At 39.8% G+C, this 7,078-nt stretch overlaps 1 protein-coding gene across 7 annotated transcripts in view; it reads right to left on the bottom strand.

Annotated features, from left to right (window-relative positions):
* Positions 1-7,078, bottom strand: part of TBL1XR1 (transducin beta like 1 X-linked receptor 1) — a 185,492-nt gene that overhangs the window by 110,800 nt on the left and 67,614 nt on the right. For all 7 annotated transcript variants that reach the window (XM_025212505.1, XM_025212504.1, XM_025212507.1 and 4 more), the window contains exon 2: positions 4,318-4,382. The gene's annotated coding sequence lies outside the window, so the exon portion shown is untranslated. The remainder of the gene's footprint in view (positions 1-4,317; positions 4,383-7,078) is intronic.

Here is a 7,078-nt window from a genome sequence, read left to right as displayed (position 1 = left end):
GGGGGGAGGTTGTGAAAATAGGGTATCGGGCCTTGGTTCAGGAACCAATCCCCCATTTATAACATTGTTTCTTATGAGAACATTGGTTCCAAGTTGCAACGTTTCAACTTAAGACACGGTTTTCAGGAACCAATTGTGTTGTAAGTCTGAGGACTGCCTGTATCTTAATGGCTTTTTATATGGACAGATTAAATAGTTTCACAAACGCTTAACCTAACTTTTTCATCTTTGTCAAACAATGAAAAGGTTCTAACCCTTGCCTTCAAACATAATACTCCATACATAAAGTTAGGCACTACTCAGCAGTCTTCTCTAGACTATGCATGGGTAAATCCTTCAGCTTTTCTCAAATATTTACAGCTCTTCAAGTGTCCAGTTTGTCTACGGCCAATTTAAAATGCAGTGTCCAAAGGTGAAAAATACCCTACTGAAGCCTAAATCTGTGCCTAATGAAGCAGAATACAGTTCTTAATTTCTTTACACAGGTTGTTTAATGAAAACCCAAATGGCATTTGCCCTTTCTGCAGCATTATCATGCTGTTCACTCATTCAGTTCATCACCTACTATGAACTACAACTTCTTTTGAATTGTTGCATTTGTTCATTTTATATTTTTCAGTTGGATTATTCCTGCCTTTTTGATTTAATGGCTTATTTTATTGATTTGAGACTATTCTTCTGTTAGCATGATCATGCTGCATTTCAGTTATCCCATCCCAAGTATTTGTGTTACCTTCACACAGATTTCAAGTTACTAGAGATACTGTTAAGAAATATTTCCAAATTTATTAGTGGTATTGACAACACAAACTACTTTAGGATCACATTTAACACTTCCCAGCTTGAAAGTGAAAAACTCTTAATTCATACTGGCATTTGGAATTAGCTGTGTAAACCCACACACAAACGTTGCAACATATTAGTTCCCTATAATCCATATTTTTATTTTCCTTAGAAGAAAATAATTTGGAACAACTCTGCATGTTGAAACTCAAATTAATTACATGCTTTGACCACATTTCTATTCTAAAGCAAGTTACCTATTCTATCAAACAAGTTAGCTTACTATTCTACTTTATTGACAAATGCACTTTATCTAGTGGGTAAGAGTAAGGCAACAGGAATCTCAGATCTTCTCCCTGACACATTCACTTACTCTCTGTGATCTACCTACCTATTTCTTTCAAAGTGGAAATGTACTATGAGCTCCTAGGAAAATTAGTTCTGTATGCTAAAATTAGTACAGTACACAAATCTCCCTTAACCTAGAAAGAATGCCTTCTTGTTAAATGGAGTCACTTCCTCCGAGTCTTCTCTCTGAGACTCTTAGGAACAGTAGAGTCAAAAAATGCTGAGAGGAGACACTGCCTCTCAGGACTATAAGCCTACTGGCACCATGTTTTGGTCAGCTGTGGTAAAACTCAATACAACTGCTATCCATTCAATTTTAACTGACAGAAAAAAGGAAATGTTTTACCTTGTGTAGCTAGCTATGTTCTATACATATTTTACATCCTGTGCAAAAAAAAAAAAGCAAACCTGAAACAAATTTAAATGAAAAAAGTATAAAACATGCAAGATTTGTGTATTTTACACTCCCGGCTTGGGGAAAGGTTTAGCCCAGCATTTCTCAACCCATGGGTCAAAACCCAAAAGTGGGTGGTAAGAATATAGGAAAGGGTTGCAAATAAACATTAAAAATGGATTCTCCTTTAAAAGAGAAAAACATGGGAAACCATGGCTTTTCCCTTGGAAGGGGCTGCTCAGGACCCCACCCACCCACACACACACACTGGGGGTTGGGGCCTGGGAATGGGGGGCAGCAGTTCAGAAGCGAGGGACACCGGGTCAGGACTGGCCATTGATGTTTAAAAATGCGTCCTGATACAAAAGATTGAGACCCGCTGGTCTAGGCAAAGTTCTCCTGGCAAAGTACAAAGGGTAGGGACGTGAAAAGGTCATGCCCCCTAACACAGCCTTGCCTAAAAATTCCTGATGTGGACACAGCTATGCCAACCGACAAGGGCTTTCATTGGCTTAGCTTGTATTGGTTGGGGAGGTGGCAAAGGACTGCCAGCAGAAAGCACCTCTGTTGATATATACAACATTTCCACCATGAAGCTCTGTCAACATAGCTATAGCAGCACAGGCTCCACAACATAGCCAACCTATAAGGAGAAGGCAACGATACTGACACTACCACCAACTTAGATGGAATAATTTGCAGAAATTAAATTACTTTTTCACTTTTCTGGATCAGGACCCTGGTACTCAAAAGCTTGCTAGACTGTACCCTAACTCCATCATCCATGAGAGGACTGTTCCAGGTCACCTATTGTCACCATGTTAATACAACATGAAAACATTTTGGTGTGGACTTTACTGCTGCCATTCCGCAGGTTGAACAAGAATTTGTTCGACCCATCTTTGGAATACAATAAAACACTGAAAATATTTTGGTGTGGACCTTACTGTTGCTCTTCAAAATGAAGAATTCGTCTGCCCCTTTCTTACAACTACACCCACACTGTAACCAAGTTAATTAAGGGATGAATAGCTGCTATGAAAGAATTGAGATAGAAACATGCGTCTCACTTCTGCAGTGAGAGCAGCACTTCAAAAATTACTGAAGAGTATCTCACAATGCTCCAAGTAAGAAGTGAAATGTCCTTCACAACTACTCCACCAAGTAACATACCTTGAGACTCTACAATTCAGAATTCCTGAGAATTTGTGGAGGGAAAATTAAGACCAAATGTAGCAAGATTTTATGAAGTACTAAGGCTAATAATACAAAATGAGTTGCATTTTTAAGAAAAGTAGTAATGCATAACTGTATTTCAAATCTTGGCTAACAATAAGTTCAGCTCATCTGAAATAAGAAGAAATCAGTGTTGCTTTCTACTGAAAAAAGGTTAACTTCAGCACTGATATTCAAAGGAACTAGTACACTCTGGGAGTATAACTAGCCCCATAGTTTTAGTGATTGAAAGTGCCAGTCTACCCAGAAAAGTGACTCCACAAAAATGGAGTCAACTCAACAGATCCACTCCCTGCAGGTGAAATTCATCCCTGTGCCAATATAATCCCTATCCACTCCATTTGCCGTATTTGATGGTAAAGGTGAGATTTAAGTGGTGCATATGGTGTGTGGAGGTCTTTTCCAAGGGTGATTTTACCTCCTGTGAATTCAGTCATCATTATTTTCCTTAATGGCAAACTAAAATTCTATTCCATTTCACTTTTGGTTGCCCTCAAAAAGCAAACAGTGTTTCCGTCTTCTGTGCTGCGTTTACTAAATTTCAATTTCAAGACAAATCAGCTACCTGTATGCAAACTCACCGCCTTTCAGGTGTCATTTAACTGAGGCTTAACTGATGCCATAAGTGATATACAGATGCTTTAACCCTCATGGTTATGCACAAGTGAGGAACCCTGCTCAACTCTCACGTAGAGTTTTCAGGGCTTTCAGTTAGAAATGCCATCCCTATAACTTGAGAATTGAATATATTTGATCTAGAAATCTTTGACAGATAAACATGAAACCCCACAAAGCCATTTTTACAGAGCCATTTATCAAGGTTAGTGCTACAGGTTAAGATCTTAAAACTGCCAGACTATGACAATACAAGACATCAAAACTGCAGCAAAAAGCAAAAGAATCTGAAGCTTATCAGAGATGGGAGATTATTTGTGATCCCTCCCTTCCAGACCTCACCACTGCTTTCCATCTGCTCAACTTCCAGAAAGAAAAAGCCACTTAAAATTGTCTGAAAATTTAAGCTTGCAACAATCTGTAACATTTATTACCATTCAGGCAAGGAGTAAGGGAAGATGGCATCTGTCAAACCCATTCCTCTGTGAGCAAAATGTTTAAACTAGTCTAATGCTGCTGAATGTGCTGAAAGAAGAACCAGCTGCCATGGCATAGCTTTTTAATAAGAGAAGCTGTTTGTACTGAAACAAAGTATAGAAAGCACCCTGTTGGGGGTAGTACAGCATCTAGCCATTCCACTATTTTCCCATGCTCTTGGCCAGAGGAGACAATAACAGTTACCAACAGGGTGAGGGCACTAATAAAATGTTATCAAATTAAACTATTTGCTGAAATCTAAGCATACTGCTGTATTTTCCCATTATAATTATAGCTTGGAATGTTTTAATGTTCTGTCAAATAGTATAAAGCTTTGGGGGTTTTTTGCTGAAAAAAAAAAATCTACTTGCATGCTAAAAATAAACTATTCTAAAAACATTATTTGCAACATATGCATCTCTGGAGGAAAGCATCATACTACTCTTAGTTAAAACTGTACTTACCATTGGCAGTGCATTGATGTGAGGAAGTTCACCTGTCAGGTACCTCCAATCACAGAAAGATGATGCTGAAAAAGAAATGGAGAAGGACAAAGCAAATTAAAAACAATATCTGTTTTGGGGCCAAAAGGGTCAGGACTACCACATGCAGGTTTATGTATATACAGCCTAAATCAATAATGATTATGAACTGAAGTAACTGTTACACCGGATCCAGTTCACAGGCCTGTGAGATCTAGCCTACATGGCTGTCATCTAGCTCGTGGGGCTCCCCTTGGGTCCAAAAGTCTAGTAGCAGCGGCTCTGGGAGCCACAGCAATTAATGCTGTCACCACTCCCTTGCCTACAGATTGCAGCCTACAGGGCTATTAATCAAACACTTCATAGGCATTAAAACCCCTAGAAATTCTTCAATTAGTTTGACTGCAGACCATCCATGTGACTTGTTTAAATCTGAATGGAAGTGGTAAATTACTTATCCATGAGTTAATAGAAATATACATTTCCGTGGGCAGAAAGCATGCTGCCCAATTAATTTGCCAAGTCTTACAATTCTTTACAAAACTGAAAACAACATTAGCTGCAGGGCTATATTAAAAAAAAAAATCATAAAGATCCTAAAGCAATCCCATTCCAAAAGAGACTGCAGGTATTTTTTCTAGTTTACCAGTATTACAAGCGTCTCTAAAAACAAAGCTACAAATACTCCATTTCTTATCCTCAAATTAATTAAAAATATCGAATTCATTAATAATGAGGCACAAGACAGACAAATACTGTCAAATAGCACTTGCAAGCATTTATTAGATGGCCAGACAGCTGCTAGCTTCTTCCATGCTAATACCCCTGTTCATTCACTAATGAATTTTTCTTTGTACAAATGGCCGGGGAGTGGCTGCTCTCCATATGAATACCTGTCTTTGCAAGTGAACAAGACTATTTGCTACAAACCACTTTCTTTAAAAAGAAAGAAAAAAGAAAAGAAAAGGAAAAAAAAAAACAAAAAAAATCAGTCAACCACTTGACGAGCAGAAACAATACCATGCAACCAACCATATAATGGACAACAAAAAGCGAATTCGTTGTATACAACTCATGGGAAGAAATTAGTTCACAAACACTTTGATGTGCTACCAGTAACTGTAGAAGTTTATTCATTAGTCAAAATGTTTCAAGGGTTAAACCAATCAGATGAATGGTTTATTCTGAAAAGTTATGCCCACTCTACTCAAAACCAAGCATTCTCTATAGTAACAATTAACAAGTTTATTCTCCCTCTATTCTCGGCACATTCCATTACAGGATTGACATTCCCAGAAACGTAACCTTCATAATGCAAGCGTGGAGTTGCTGCAGAGGATGAGAATGAATGTAAACATGCTGAGAATTAAGAGAATTTGCAAATGTGCTGTTTTCCCCTTGCTTAGTTGTATTATTCTTCTGGAAATTATGCAAGTCAACGAAGGAAAACTCTACTTGTCAAACGACGCAATTTTGCAGATGAAAATAGCGTGCAGATTTGTTTTTACACAGCTAAAGCCTCAGATCAGCACAGACGAGAGATCATCATATCATCCAGTAGACACAGTGAATAGACACATTACTTGCCTATAATTAGAGTTCGCTTAAAAAAAAAAGCAAAAGATGCTCTGAGATATACATCCTTACTTCCTTAGGAAATAAATTAAGTCACTGCAAGATCATGTGTCCAACGACATCAACTATACAGCTACTCCTCACTTAACGTCGTAGTTAAGTTCTTGAAAAATGTGACGTTAAGCGAAACACCGTTAAGCAAATGCAATTAGGTCACAGTAGTTACCTACTAGCAGGTGGTAGCCAAACAATGTTAAAACTGAACTCTGCGAGACTTTAAACGAGTATGTTCTGTAAAAGATCAGCAACATGATAACAAAACAACGTTAACCGGGACAACGTTAAGGTGAGGAGTAGCTATACTCAGTATTTACCCGAATCCAAGATGACTGGGAATAAGATAACTCCCTGTCTGTCTGTCTGTCCGTCCGTCCATCCCCCCATTAGATTCTACACATGGAGAATTCATAAAACGTTATAATTTTCCATGTACAGAATCTAATTATTGGAGGGTCATCTTCAATACACTCCTCCCCTCCCCACCCCCCCTTTCCCACTATAGCAAGGAAAGCAGTGGCAAAAGGACAGGTCGTAGGGGAAGCACTAGGATGGGCCCCTCCTGCTCCCCCTCTACTTGCCCCTGCCATGCCTGCCCCCCCCCCCCAGCTCCTGCCCATCCTTCTACTTGACTCCCCTGTTGCCCATCTCCCCTGTCTGCCCTCCCCACCCTATTCATGTACCACCCTGCCTGCCCCCTCTCTGCCCACTGCTTATCCCCTGGGTCTGACATGGCTCTGGCCCCACTCCAGCCAAGGGCACAAAGCATGTGCTTGCTCTAGTCCCAGCCCAGTAGTCGTGGCGACAGTGGCACCTCTGGCCTGGGCTCCAGAGCCGCCGCCACAGCAGCCCCCTCCCCCGTACCCTAGTCTAAGACTAGGGGCTTGCTCCCCACCACCCCATTTAGTGGAAGGGAAAACCTCGTCTTAGTTTTGAGTAAATATGGTGCCTCTCACAACCTAAACGATGGCCGCAAATACAAATTTGCATTATCTGTGAAGAAAATATGATGTAAATATTTACAGAAGTGCACAGATAAAAACAGGCACTGAGTGAGAGAAGCTTTTCTTTAGCTTCAGTTACCCCAGCTCGTGCCTCTCCAACTCTTTCC

Source organism: Alligator sinensis, unplaced genomic scaffold (genome assembly GCF_000455745.1).
Source record: "Alligator sinensis unplaced genomic scaffold, ASM45574v1 scaffold1447_3, whole genome shotgun sequence".
Classification (NCBI taxonomy): domain Eukaryota; kingdom Metazoa; phylum Chordata; order Crocodylia; family Alligatoridae; genus Alligator; species Alligator sinensis.
Note: the sequence above shows the minus strand (reverse complement) of the source record. Positions and strands in the feature narration are given on the sequence as shown.